Source organism: Cervus elaphus, chromosome 5 (genome assembly GCF_910594005.1).
Source record: "Cervus elaphus chromosome 5, mCerEla1.1, whole genome shotgun sequence".
Taxonomy (NCBI): Eukaryota; Metazoa; Chordata; class Mammalia; order Artiodactyla; family Cervidae; genus Cervus; species Cervus elaphus.
This window is the reverse complement of record NC_057819.1, coordinates 133,502,055-133,515,801: the sequence shown is the minus strand read 5'-3', so window position 1 is coordinate 133,515,801 and position 13,747 is coordinate 133,502,055. Positions and strand designations below refer to the sequence as shown.

Below are 13,747 nucleotides of genomic sequence, written 5' to 3'. Positions count from 1 at the left end.
TTCTTCCTTAAATAAATGAAAGAATTCAAATAGAAACAAAAGAGTATTCTGAAATTGCAAGGGGAATTGAGTGAAAAAACAAATTTCTATCAACCTCTTATCTGCGTGAAGTTTTGTGTTACTGTAGAACCAAAACAAAACTATGGAAATCACTGACACATTGGTGACTGAGGCTGACTTATGAATGGTCATCTAGATCAAGGATTGGCAAACTTCCCCTGTGAGGCCAGATCATAAACCTTCTTGGTTTTGCGGGACACAACTTCTGCCACGGTTACTCAACTCTGCCATGCAGCGCAAAAGTAGCCACAGGAAGTAAGAAGCAGCCGCATGTTTCTGTGCTAATAAAGCTTTATTTGCGGGCCGTGACATTTGAATTTCATATACGGGGTTGGTCAAAAAGTTCGTTCAAATTTTTCCATACAATGCTACAGAAAAACCCAAACAAATTTCCAAAATAGTATCTTCACGTGTCATTTGTTCTTCTTCTGGTTTTTTCCAACCGATTACAAATGTAGAAATCAGTCTTAATTCATGAGCTGGTCTCATACCTGTAACTCTCAGTTTATTGTTTTCACCTGCTGAAACAGCTGCATGATGGTAAATTCTAGGTGGTGGAGAGGGTGTGATTGGAAAGGGGTGGAGGTGTCTTGACTCCCAGCAAGTTCAAGTTCTTGACCTGGGTGGTGGTTACATGGATGTCTATTTTGTCAATATTCAATGAACTGTACACTTATGTTCTTTGATCTTTTGAGTGTCTGTGTGTGATATTTTACAATGAAAATGTTTGAAGGTAAATGACATATAAAGTGACACATACAAAACATGATAATTCTCATTGGTATAATGAGACCATTGTATAATGGTTGTACAATGTATAATAATCATGCTATTAATTTGACTATATAAAATAATTAATGCTAATTTTATTCAAATGGCACTTTTCTTTATTGCATACATTGAAGGTTAATGCAAGATTTTATTAGAGAAAAATGACTGCATTGCTAAAAACATTTGACACCAGCTGCTTCATCAATGCTGTCCGCTGAAAGCTCATGCAGCTATCGGTGGAAATGTTGTCTGTGCTGTCCCCGTGTGACTGAGGCTCCTGTATCAGATAGCACAGGTTTAGATTTTTTTTGTACTTGTCCTTCCATTTTGCAACTTGTTATTTAAGCATGTTTGTCTGGGTTCAAATTTCAGTTGCCATCGGGTTGCTGTGTGACCCTGGACAACTTACTTGACTCTTCTGTGCCTCAGTGTCTTCACTTGTAAACTGTAAATAACAAGAAAACCCACCTTCTACTGTAGTTGAGGATTAAATAAGAAAAGATATGTGCCTAGCACCAGGTCTGGTCTATACTGTCTGTTCAGGGACTCTGCCACGTAAATTTTCTGTTTCTGTCTGCCCAGTGGAGCTTGTGAGACCAGGGATTGAACCCAGGCCCCAGCAGTGAAAGCTTCAAGTCCTAACCACGGCACCACTAGGGAACTCCTGCCATTGTAATTCTGGACAACTTCATCTTCAGAGCGATCCTCTGAGGTTTACGAAACTGGAAGTCATGCCTTCCGCAGCTCACAAATGGTGTGCGTGCGTGCTCAGTCGTGTATGTGACCCATGGACTGTAGCCCACCCGCCAGGCTCCTGTTTGTGGGATTTCCCAGGCAAGAATGCGGGAGTGGGTTGCCATTTCCTCCTCCAGGGGATCTTCCCCACTCAGGGATAGAACCTGAGTCTCCTGCACTGGCAGGCAGGTTCTTACCGCTGAGCCGCCAGGGAAGCGTACAAGGAAAGAAAAGCGAAAAGCTCACCTCCAGTTACAGGCAAGCCTTTACAGATGGACTTTGACCTTTGCTGACTTTCTAGAACTTTTCCTATGGCTGGCTTTCTCAGAGGGGAAGGACACTGGTCCCGAAGGCCACCCCAGAGTCCGCACACAATGCATGTACTCCTTGGCCTGCAGTGGGTGGGGGTTCAGATCGAGGGCTAAAGGTCTTGGGGGGTTGAGATGGATGTTTATGCCTCTGTCTGTCCTCGGCGCCTTTGATCTGCTATCCTGAAAGCACAGGGCAGCCCGCATTGTTTGTGGGAGGGACAGAGCTGGTGTTTTATCAGATTCCTACACAGAATAGAAGGGTGGAGGGATGACAGGGCGGGTCTGGAATTCGGATGGGCTGGGTTGCTGGCCTTGTGGGAATGTGTCAAGTTAGAGCTTTGCTGGTGGGGGCTGGAAATGGGGTCCAGGAGGCCGGCGGGGGTCTTGTGGACCCTCCTGGGGACCGGAGGCTCAGCTGCGCGATTCAGCTTGCAGGTGGCCTGGGCTCGGCCACGCGGGGCGCCTGGCTGGGCCCTCGGGTCTCTGCTGGGGGCCAGAGGGCCGGAGGAGAGATGAAAACGAGACGAACACGGCCCGCTCCCATCAACAAAGCCCGGGACGCCCTCCGCCCCCCAGCTGCTTCCACAAAGAGCTGGAGGAGCTCGGCGGGCAACTGCTGGTGGATCCCGCCCCGAGCGGCGGCCCTGGCATATGGCATCGCCCCAGCTGGGCGCTGACCCTCCCGCCCCGGCGCCGGCACCCCCAGCGGCCTGTCATGGCGACAGCTGGGGGGCGGGGGCGTGAGGGCCCAGCCCGGCCTGACGGGCGAGATGGATGCTCATGGGCGACGTGCCAGAGGCCCCCTCCCCACTTCTGTCTGGGGTCTGCGGAGGGCCTGGGGTCAAGGCCCGGGGAAAAGCAGGAATTCTCACTGGAGGGGCTGGGAGCCGGTGAACTGGGGTACTGGGGGTGGGGGGGGGGGCGGCTCAAACTGCGCATGCCCCCAGCGGATGCTCCCCGACCCACCCCCACCGCGGAGCCGGCCAGCCAGAAACTGACCAGGGGAAAGGGAATTTTGCTGAAAATGTCTTGAGGGGGGACTGATTAAAGTGATCCCTTTGGGCCGCGGAGGAGCCAGGCCCAGGGGGCTGGGCGGTGGACTCCTCCCCTGCCTGACCCCTCCTCCCCTGCTGAGAAGGAGGGACACGGACATTGTCAGGTGGCTTGCAGAGTCTGGGAGTGGCCCCCTCCCAGCTGGCAGGCGAGGGGCGTGGACCTTGGTGCCGGGCCCGGGTGGGGGCTGCAGGCGCAGACAGTGCCTGGGGAGTCAGTGGGCCCAGCACCAGCCTGGGTTTGCCAAGGGAGAACCTGCCTTCTGCCCTCAGTACTTCTCCAGGCTCATGACTGTCAGAACTCCGTACATTCAGGACCCAGCAGAGAGAAGACTGGACTCCTTTTTTCGGTGGCTTTTCGACTCAGAAATACCAAGAGCCGCTTTTGGTACCTATATCGGAAACTTGAAGGCTGCACTTCTTAATAAGTAGATGGACTATTTCCTGGAGTCGCTCCCAAGTTCACACTCTGGTGAAAACCATGAGCTGACCTGTCCTAAGCCGCAGGACTTGGCTGAGCTGACACTCTTGGAGGCATCAGGCGCTTACTTCCACAGGCAGGTAAACTCACCTTTGCTCAGCTGCAACCCGGGTGTAACGGCTGGGCGCCTTTCCAGACGCTGACCCGTTTTGGATTCTTGTGTTTATACATATGTATTTGAAATCAGGGCCCGCAGGAAAGTAGGTCAGCTTCTGATAAGCTGATCACCTCCAAATTAGAAGCCTCTGAAATTAGGACATCAAAACAGCCCTGCAACTAACGAAGGGGTCCTGTTGGAAAGAAGGTACAGAGAGTCAGCAGGAGGCATGGGACTCTGTCGGATATCCTGGATGGAGCGCCTTAAATGGAAATTATCAAATGGGTCTTTAAAACATGCACCCTTTGGTTTGATCAGCCTACAGTAGATAACCTTATTAAACCTGATCTGAAATTACAGCCACGGCCAGTGCTTCTTTGATGCTGTGGCTGTTTCATTTCCTGTTTATACTATGATACACGTTGCACTCGGAGATAAAGCACTTCTAAAGGATATTAAGACATAAAAGTCCCTTGGCTATTTGCTGGCACTGTTTTGATGTTTTCTTGCTCCCTGGAAATTAGCATATCCTTTTCAAAGTCTTCCTCTGATGAGAGTAATCCTTTGCCACGATGTATTTGCTGAAAGTCGTCAGTGATAGTATATTGTGTAAAGAAATGACACACAAAAGGCATGATGCTAGATTACTGATAACGAGGCAACCTGTGTAACGGTGGCTTGTGGCTTTTCTGAAACATATTCTGACACCCTAAATACACTGGGCTTCTATTAATGAGGATTTGATTCTTCTGAGATTTTCAAGAAACTTGCACAGAACAACTTTTTGAAGAAAACACTAGTAGGGCAAAGTTGAACATTTGTACTCATTGTACCAAGCTAAGTTCTATCAAGACATTTTATGGCCTTGGATGTAAGAAACAATTGTAGACTTTCTGTGTTCCATTTTCAGAGCTGAGAGTTAATGAGTATGGATGGAGCTCATGAGATGGATGGAGACAATGTGGAAAAAGAGGTTTGGCCACATACCTAGAATTTTCTTTTAATTAAACAAGGGAAGACAGAATGAGAGGAAGACAATTAGGAAGAAAGGAAGAGATGTAAGAAAGAAATAGGAAGACAAAGGAAGGTGAGAAGGAAAGATTCTTTCCAAGAGAGGCAGGAAGGAAAGAAACAGAGGGAGAAGGAAAAGAGGAAAGAAGGAACCAAGAAGGAAGGAAGGGTTTTTAAAAGGAGAAACTGTGGGAAAGTAAGAAGCAAAGATCTGGGAAAGAGGAAAGGAAGTGAGTGAAGGGAAGAGAAGAAAGAAAGAAAGACGAACGTGAAATAGAAGGGAGGGAAGGAAACACTAAAGACAAGGAAAGGAAGAAAGAAAAACTAGAAGGTTGGGATAAAGAAGCTGGAAGAGCAGAAAAGGGGCGGGAGGAAAGGAGAGCTCTGTCATCCAGACACCAGAGAGCCGTTCCGGGAAGGAACCTGGCCAACTTCAGTTCAGAGAATGATTAGGAAAAGCTTTTTAAATTAACCTTATCTGAATCAATCAGCAGGCTTATCCTAATCTAAAGTTAGTTATTCTGGGAGTTTAAACTGAAGGTCACTGAGCTACAGTCTCCGGGGTCATAGCCACTTGTAGGCAGAGCCGAATCCAGACTTTTGCCGACCAGGTCAGTCTTTAATTTTATTCTTTCCATTAGGATTCCAAACCGAGGGACGCTTGTTCTTTCACAAATACTATGTATGGTTTAGTCACTAAGTCGTGCGTGACTCTTGCGACCTCATGGACTGTAGCCTGCCAGGCTGCTCTGTCCATGGGCTTCACCAGGCAAGAATACTGAAACATGTTAAAGAGCAAAGCAGCGTGTCGTCCTCTGGCCACAGTCATCTTTCTCAGGCGGTTCTTCTCACTCTGAAGTGACTGTCAGTTCATATCCAGCAAATATTGAAGGTCCCCATAGCAGGCATGTTTTCTTAGAAATCTGCATACTTTCAAAGACGAAGTGTTTCAAGAGCTCAGCTTTCTTTGGTCTGCTCCTCCATGCATTTCACATGTGTTGGATTTGCAGTTTAAGGATCAAAAATCTTTTCTTAATTACAGGCATACTGTTCTGAACAGTGGTTTAGAATATTTCTTTCTTGGACGTGCGAGTCCAATGTGGCTGGTAGAAGACCCGGGGACAACGGAGGAGGCCAAGTGAAGGGGTGGAGATCTGCTCTGGGTACTACACTTCCAGATGTGGACAGTTTCTGGACACCCGGTGACTATATGGGCACAAACGCACCTTTACAAATGTAAGCTTAGGAAAAGATCAAAGAAAGAGGGGGGTCAGGAAGGTGGGTGTCTTCTCGTGCCCCCATTTTGCTGCTTCCCAGGAGGCTCTGTAGTAAAGAATTCGCCTGCAAGGCGAGAGATGCGGGTTTGATCCCTGGGTGGGGAAGATCCCCTGGAGGAGGGCATGGCAACCCACTCCAGTATTCTTGCCTGGAGAATCCCATGGACAGAGGAGCCTGTCAGGCTACAGTCCATGGGGTAGCAAAGAGTCAGACACAATTTAGCAACTAAACAACAAGGAAGATGGGAGTCCTCTCGTGCCCACCTCCACCACATCAATGTCGTCACCTCTGATACTTGTTCTAGAGGGAAAAACCTGTTATGGGTGGCCTCAAGTAACTCAATGCAAAAGGTCTGACTCAGCCTACTCTTTGATCAAATACAGAGCCTGAAACGTGTTCTGTAAGGAAGAGTCTTTGTTCTGCTTTGACATTTCCAGAAGTGAGAAGCTGGGAATCTGGGTGCAGCCAAGGAATTAAAGGATTTGTTTACTCATAGGGCTCAGTACGTCCTTGCTTTAGACCAGTGAGTGCTAGTCACTCAGTCGTGTCTGATTCTTGTGACCCCATGGACCATAGCCCTGCAGGCTCCTCTGTCCACGGAATTCTCCAGGCAAGAATACTGGAGTGGGTTGCCATTCCCTTCTCCGGGAGATCTTCCTTACCCAGGGATCGAACCTGGGTGTCTTGCATTGCAGGCAGACTCTTTACCGATTGAGCCACCAGGGTTTAACACAGAGGACGGAGTCTATACACGTTCTAGTTGCTGACCTGACACCTCCAGGGCAAGAGACTCAGATTCCGCTCCTCCCCACCAGCTCCACATCTCCCCATATGCCCACTTTCCAGCTTGGAAAGACTTGTTCACCCCGCAGGGTTTTTAAATTAAGAATTCAAACTTCTCCACTCACATCCGTCCAGCAGCAGCAACCCTCATCTCGAGAGGAGACCAGTGACCAAGTTTGGTCCCGTAACTAACGTAGGCGACTGCGGTGCTCCTCAAACTTTCTGTGACTAGTTTTGTTTTGATTTTCAGGACGTGGTCCTGCTGCACCAGCCTAGCAGACAGCTGTCACCACCATGACTCACTGTGAGAGCTGAGCTGTTCCAGAAACACCTGTACACGGTTTAGCGAGACAGCCCACTGATCTTCTGTTTGGCCGTCTTGGCAACGTTAAATCGCGGTAAGGTTTCTCAGCACTCACTCTCAGGTTCTGTACTTTCCTCATCAGGAGAGTTAATAAGTTTGTGAATCGACATCAGATTGGGGACCACACTTTAGGGGCCCTGGTCTAGGGCAGGCATTCCAGACCTTTTAATTATTACTTTATGTGTCACCAATGACTTGGTTACTTATAATAAAATGGATGGCTAATGGGCTTCCCAGGTGGCACAGTGGGTAAAGAACCCGCCTGCCAATGCAGGAGACACAAGAGGGGTGGGTGCAATCCTGGGTCAGGAAGATCCCCTGGAGGAGGAAATGGCAACCCACTCCAGTATTCTTGCCTGGAGAATCCCCAGGACAGAGGAGCCTGGCAGGCTACAGCCCATGGGGTCACACTCGTGTACACACACGCGCACACACACACACACACACACTGTTGTTGATGGTGGAGGCAGCCGTAATGGTAGGGAACACAGTTTCTCATCTTAGGCCTCATCTTATCAATGAGTTTGTATGGATTCCCAGCCAGTCATGAAGTGTTAACACAACCACTGATGCATCATTGAGAGTTGTGGCAATTGTGAGTTATTATAATGCTTGTGGGTTGTGATTTTGATCGGTATAGTTGTTTTTATTTTTTCTTTTGCCTGTGAGTAATATTTTTAATTAGAGGAGAAGGAATGAGAAAAAAAAGTATGTGCAAAAATGATGCTATTTATATTAATGTCACATTGAAAACAAGTAAATTCTATGTGTAATTTTAAGCCAAAATGCTAAGCTTATCTTTGCTCATCCTTCAATAAAAATTCTTGCCGTACTGAAATTATCTGTGGAATAGGGATACAGGGGAGAAAAATCAAAACTCTTTTAAAAAAATATTTTATAGTCTGCAAAATTATGTTAGCCTATTTTGTTCATTTTCCTTTTTTTTTTTCATTTTCCTTTTTAATGTGACCAATTTTGGTGTCTTTAACTTGACGCTTTCTTTATTACAGACGTCTAGGATGTTTTTGTGAATACCATGCCAGGCCCCCTAAAAGCTGCCCTCTTTCTGTTTCTTTCCCCCAGCGTTGCAGCATGACATCGTGTGTGGGGCTGAGGACACTTGAGGATCCCGCAGGGCAGCGTGCTGTAAGCTGTGTCACGTCATGTCTTGGGTCAGGATGCAGCACTGGGCTGTCCTTTTCCCAACCATCTGGGGCCAGCTTCAGAGCTCCTGCTCCTCTTGGGCTGTGTCAGCCTGGCGGAGAGGCTGGGGCCACAGGACGGTCCTCTGCTGTTCAGAAAGGGAGCTTCCACGGGGACGCAGGACAAAGCAGGAAGCTGGCCGGGCCCGGCAGCCACGTTCCGTGGGCCTTTTTGTGAGACACACCCGGGAGGACATAACTGCAGTGACTTCTTCTCTGAATCTCACTGATACCGTGAGAGGCATGAGGGGAAAGCATCCCAGCTGGGCATTCAAATTTGAGGAAGTCAGTCCCTCCTCTACACACCTATTCTGTCTTCCACAGACACAACATCTTCGGGGGATGTTGGAAGAATATTAATGAGCTTAGGATCCATAAAGGACTCAGGGATGCTTGGAGGTGTGTATTACAAAGTGCACTTACCGACCTTATAGGCTTATTGAGTGGATGTGCTAATTAATGGACCAGGAGGCTTTGAAAATGGAAAACATGATATTATAATAATTGGCAAGTTCCTTCAGCCTCCTGCTTCAGCTTCCTCGTCTGCAGAGTGGAGCTAATAACACTCATCTCACTGGGGTGTCAGGGAGACCCACGTTAATTCTGACCTGCTCTGTGCTTTCATATTCAGGAACGACGTTTACAATGTGGTGCGACTTAAAATCAAGATGAACCTGTGGTCCGGATTCTCATTTATGTTGCCCTTCATTGTGCAGATTAAAGCTGGGATGATCTCTTTGCTTTAACACTGACAGAGGAAAAAGAGGAATGCTTTCCTGAAAACGTTTGAGTTTACACAAATTTACTACAGTTGCCTGAGAATGCAAGTGTTACTTTTAGCCTCTGGGAAGAGGAAAATCAGACGACGAGGCCCAGAGTGAAAGGAGTGAGGAGAGGAGTGAAGTGTGAGGGGACAGAGTGAAAGTGAAAGCGTTAGTCCCTCAGCCGTGTCCAACTCCGGGCGACCCCGCGGACTGTAGCCCACCAGTCTCCTCTGACCGTGCGATTCTCCAGGCAAGAATGCCAGAGAGGGTAGCCGTTTCCTTCTCCAAGAGGTTTTCCTGACCCAGGGATCGAACCCGGGTCTCCCGCATTGCAGGCAGATTATTGTCTGAGCCACCAGGGAAGCCCTGAGTATCTGCCACTAAACCCCTGAGGAGAATGTCCACCCAAGTAGCAGCATCTTCGGTGAGGGAGAAGATGGATTTCATTTTTCTCCATGAAGAGTTTGAAAGTTGACTATCTACGTCAGATACAGTGGTCACTCACTGCACAAACTCCTCCAAGACCTGGACACTTCTAGTTCACTGCTCTGCCGTCCCCTAGGGAGGACCCTGAGGCCTTTTCAGGAGAAAGATCTCTGAGACAAGAACTGTTTTCATATGATACTGAGATGTTACTCATCTGTCTACTCTCCTTCTCTCAAGGGTGGGGTTTCTGGAGGCCGCATGATATGTGAGGATACTGTTGCTCTGAAGGTTAATGGAATATGTGCTTGTGTACACTTGTGTTTTTATATTTTAATTAAAAATACTGCAAATATCAAGGAGTATAAGTTACATAGGTGAAAGCTTTTTAGAGTGTTTAAGAGTCTAAAAGGGGTTCTGAGGCCAAAATGTTTAGGACCACTGCCCTATGGTGTGGCCCTTGTCCTCATGGACCAAAAGTGTTGCTATGGTTCTGGCCATCATATCTGCATTCCAGCGAGCAAGAAGGAGAAAAGGGGGGAGGGGGAAGGATAAGAGCATTCTCCCTTCCTTTTAGAATATTCCCAGAATCAGCACAAATCACTCCCTGTAGCTCATCAACTATTCCTTAGCCAACTGCAAGGGAAGATGTAGTCTTTAGGCCACAAGCCCAGTTTAAAAGGTGGGGAGAGGATCTCATGCTTAAGGGACTAAAAGGCTATTAGTAGCCTCTGCTACAGGTGAAATGTACAGAAACAAAATTCCTGCTCTTGAGATGTGGACACACTATCTGCAGAACACAGATGGCCCTCCTCCTGCTCCTGACAGATGGTCCTGGAGACGCTCGTGTATCTCAGAGCCCTACCCGCCCCCCCCCCCCCCCCACATCTGGCTGCCCAGGTTCCTATAATTTTCACTGACCCCTAAAACTTGGCTTAACCTGTGAAACACTCTTCAAGTTGAGCTTCAGGGACCTCTGTCACTTAGGACATATCTGAGTCTCTCAAGCTCAGTAAGAACACAAAAGGAACTGTTATTTTCCCAGAGGGGATCACAGCGGAGCTTAGGGAGAAAGACCCAGGAGTGAACATCCTTTTGTGTGATCAAGAACCTAGAAGGAAAAAGCAGTGAGTTAAGTAGAGCCTGAACTGGTTAAGTGGGGAGGACAAAGAGGGAGGGGCTGCCTTGGCCCAGAGGGACCGGATTATTTTGCTTAGACTAAGTCTCCCACCTCCATCCATCTCCATCTTGCAAACTGCTGCGGTTTATCACGAGACAGACTGGATGGAGAGGCGTGGGTTGTTCAGGTCAGCCCATTCTCACTTGGGAACCAGCACCGAGTCCGGCTCGGGGGATGGCGGGCCCGCAGCATGATCTTCACCCTGACTGTTCCAGCGAACTGGGGCGTCTATTCCAGAAGTCACACGGGACCACGAGGGTGCCTGATTCAGGTGACACAAAACTTTGAGCATAGAATTCTCTTTCTCCTAATGAATCCCATTCAAAGCCTGTAGCCCTTTGGCCTGGAAAAAGAACCCAGTTTTCCCAATTTTGGTTTTTTGTTTTTTTTTTGCTTTTGCTAATATTTTTTTTTTGAGGTTCTCATGAAAAGTGGCTGAAATGGAAACAGTTCTTCATGTTATTTACTGTACCTGCCAGCACATTAGAGGCACCTAAAAGGCATGCGTGGGTTTGTCTGTTGTTCAGTCGTGTCTGACTCTCTGGAACCCCATGGAGGGCAGCAACCCAGGCTCATCTCTTCTCCACGGTCTCCTGGAGTTTGCTCGAACTCATGTCCATTGAGTCGGCGATGCTATCTAATCATCTCATCCTCCGCAGCCTCCTTGACGAGAACTTCGTAGTTTGCAATTCCACCTTTTTCCTCTTCTTTCTTTTTACCAAAAATAAGCCACCTTCTCTGAACCTCTGAGCCCATTTCTACTGAGAGACTGTCTTCCAAGAACGGTCCTTGGGGGTCCCAGAGCAGGTCAGGCTTTGTGGCATGGCCAGGTAATGTGGCTTTCTTTCCATCAACCCATCCCAGCGTTGATGGGTCCTCTGGGGTGATTTTGAACCAGTATGTTCTTGTTGTTGTTTTGTTTTGCAAGACTGAAGCCTTAGCCTCCCTGAAATTTGAGTGTGGGCTGTGTTGGGCTTGACATTCTAGAAGCAAAAGCCTAAATGCTTTTAGAAAAATCCAAGCTCAAAGTCAGACTCACCAAGCAGGGGGTGCAGGCTGCAAGAAGCCAAAAGGAAGACAAAAGCAAGTGGTTTCCTTTTGGCTTTCTGAAGGAATAGCAATTACAGCATGTGTCCCCACCCTGCCCCCACCCCAATCGCATCCGAACAGCTCAGGCATCTTGCTCAGGTAGCAAGATTTCCCACCACTAACCCACCCCCAACTGGAGTCTTCGAACCTCTTTCAGAAGTCTTCTTTCAACCCGGACCATTCAATCCTGCTTTTATTCCCTGGCTTTTATCCGTGTAACCATGGCAGTGCTCTCCGGAGAAGAGAGGAAAATCAATGGCTGACCTGCCTGCGAGCCAGACTCAGTTAACCTGGCTTGAAAGGGAAGAGCCCCCGCACTCAGACCCCCCTCGGCCACTGCTGACACTCAACTTCTCTCTGGAAGGAAAGATGCCAGGACTTTGCAGCACGGAGGGAAAGCCCTGGGACCCGCCGGATCAAAGAGCGTTCCCAAGGGGCTTGGGTGCTTCGGGACACATACTCTCAGAGATGACACAGGAGATGAGGTCAGGTTGATTTTTCTGGGTGGCTGCAGCCTTCACAGCCTGAGTGGCCAACGAGCCGCACGGTTACTGGCTGGGCCTGAGTAAGGAATTCAGGGCTGGTGGTCTCTCTAAAGCAAGCGACTCCTCTTAGAAATAGTAGAAGTGGCTGGTGTTAGTCACTCAGTTGTGTCCGACTCTTTGCGACCCCACGGACTGTAGCCCATCAGGCTCCTCTGTCCATGGGATTTTCCCAGGCAAGAATTCTGGAGTGGGTTGCCATTTCCTCCTCCAGGAGATCTTCCCGACCCAGGGATTGAACCTGGATCACCTGTATTGCAGGTGGATTCTTTACTGCCTGAGCCCCCAGGGAAGAGCATGAAGGATCTGTGTGCTGTATTCAGAAGGCCTGGGTTCAGCATCCAGCTCTGGGACTTCGGGCCAGGAATCCAGCTTCCTGAAGACTCGGTCTCCTCATTGGGGAAAGGGGCTAGTAACAATCCTGATGTCACCGGTTTGCCATCTCACCTGAAGGACCCACAAAACCTGGGCTGCTCCATCCACAGGACTGGAGACCGGGATGGGGAAGGTGAGTGAGATGTGGTTTGGGGGTGGGGTGGGGATGCACATAGACTTGGTGACCCCTCCTCTTCCTGATCCCTGCACTGAGATGTCTGATGGAAGGTCACAATTCTTTCCATCCCCTCTTCCTCTTTACACTCAGCACAGGTGCTCTGTGATGGCCTAGAGGATTGGGATGAGGGGTGTGGGTGGGAGGAAGGCTCAAAACAGAAAAGAGATATAGATACACATACACAAATACACATGTGGCTAATTCACATTGCTGTGTGGCAGAAACTATCACAACATGCTCAAGGAATTATACCCCAATTTAAAAAATAAAATAAAAATACCTCTGATGACCAAAAAAAAAAAAAAAGCCTGCCAGAGTTTTCTAAGAGGAGTCCTTACAAGCCCTCTTAAAGTGTTCTTGCAAGCTGGTGCAGAGTTCTAAACCCTGCACTGAGCTACAGGGCTGACTGCTCACAGACCATCCTCTGCAATCCCCCTCCCGCCCCCTCCCCTCAGCTGACCCTGCAGCCGAAGCCCTCTCTCCCCACGCTCCACTTCCACGTCCGCAGCCTCCGTGAAGTCACATCATTGTTCTGGGATGACAACACTCCCCTCCATAAGAAACTCCTGAATGCCCCTGCTTCCAGGGAGCCCGCCTGGATTGATTCCTGCTTTTCTTCATCTACAGTTGGAATTCCCTCCGCCATCTGTCTGCTTCACACCAGCCTGGTTCTTTGTTTATGTTTTCCTCCCTAGAGTTGCTGCCTGTGTGTCTCAGATCGTGAACTCCTGGAGGGCAGAGCCTCAGCTCTGTAATTTTCTGGGTACACCTTTGATGGTGGGGATAAGATGCTGTGGCCTCAAGGGGTGCGTGACTTTTGATGAGTGAAAATGAAAAGCAGGGGTTTCCACGCCCATGGTTACTTCCAGTCAGGGGTCTCCTCGCCCACGGTTACTTCCGGTCAGGGGACCCGTCCTGATCCGCCATCGTGGCTGCTGTTTCTCCATCACTGTCTCATTTCTTCCAAATCACGCACCTTGAAGCCCAGCTCCTGGAGCCCACCTGGCCCCTCAGCTCCTGCTGCGCACCCCTTGCCAGAGTCAGCATCTGT

The 13,747-nt window shown here is 48.8% G+C and overlaps 1 long non-coding RNA gene across 1 annotated transcript; it reads left to right on the top strand.

Annotated features, from left to right (window-relative positions):
* Positions 1-2,946: 2,946 nt before the first annotated feature.
* LOC122693500 lies at positions 2,947-9,686 on the top strand. The gene is made up of 4 exons (XR_006340925.1): positions 2,947-3,490; positions 5,561-5,754; positions 6,830-6,977; positions 8,027-9,686. It is a non-coding gene; the product is annotated as an uncharacterized LOC122693500 (long non-coding RNA).
* The last annotated feature ends 4,061 nt before the right edge of the window (positions 9,687-13,747 follow it).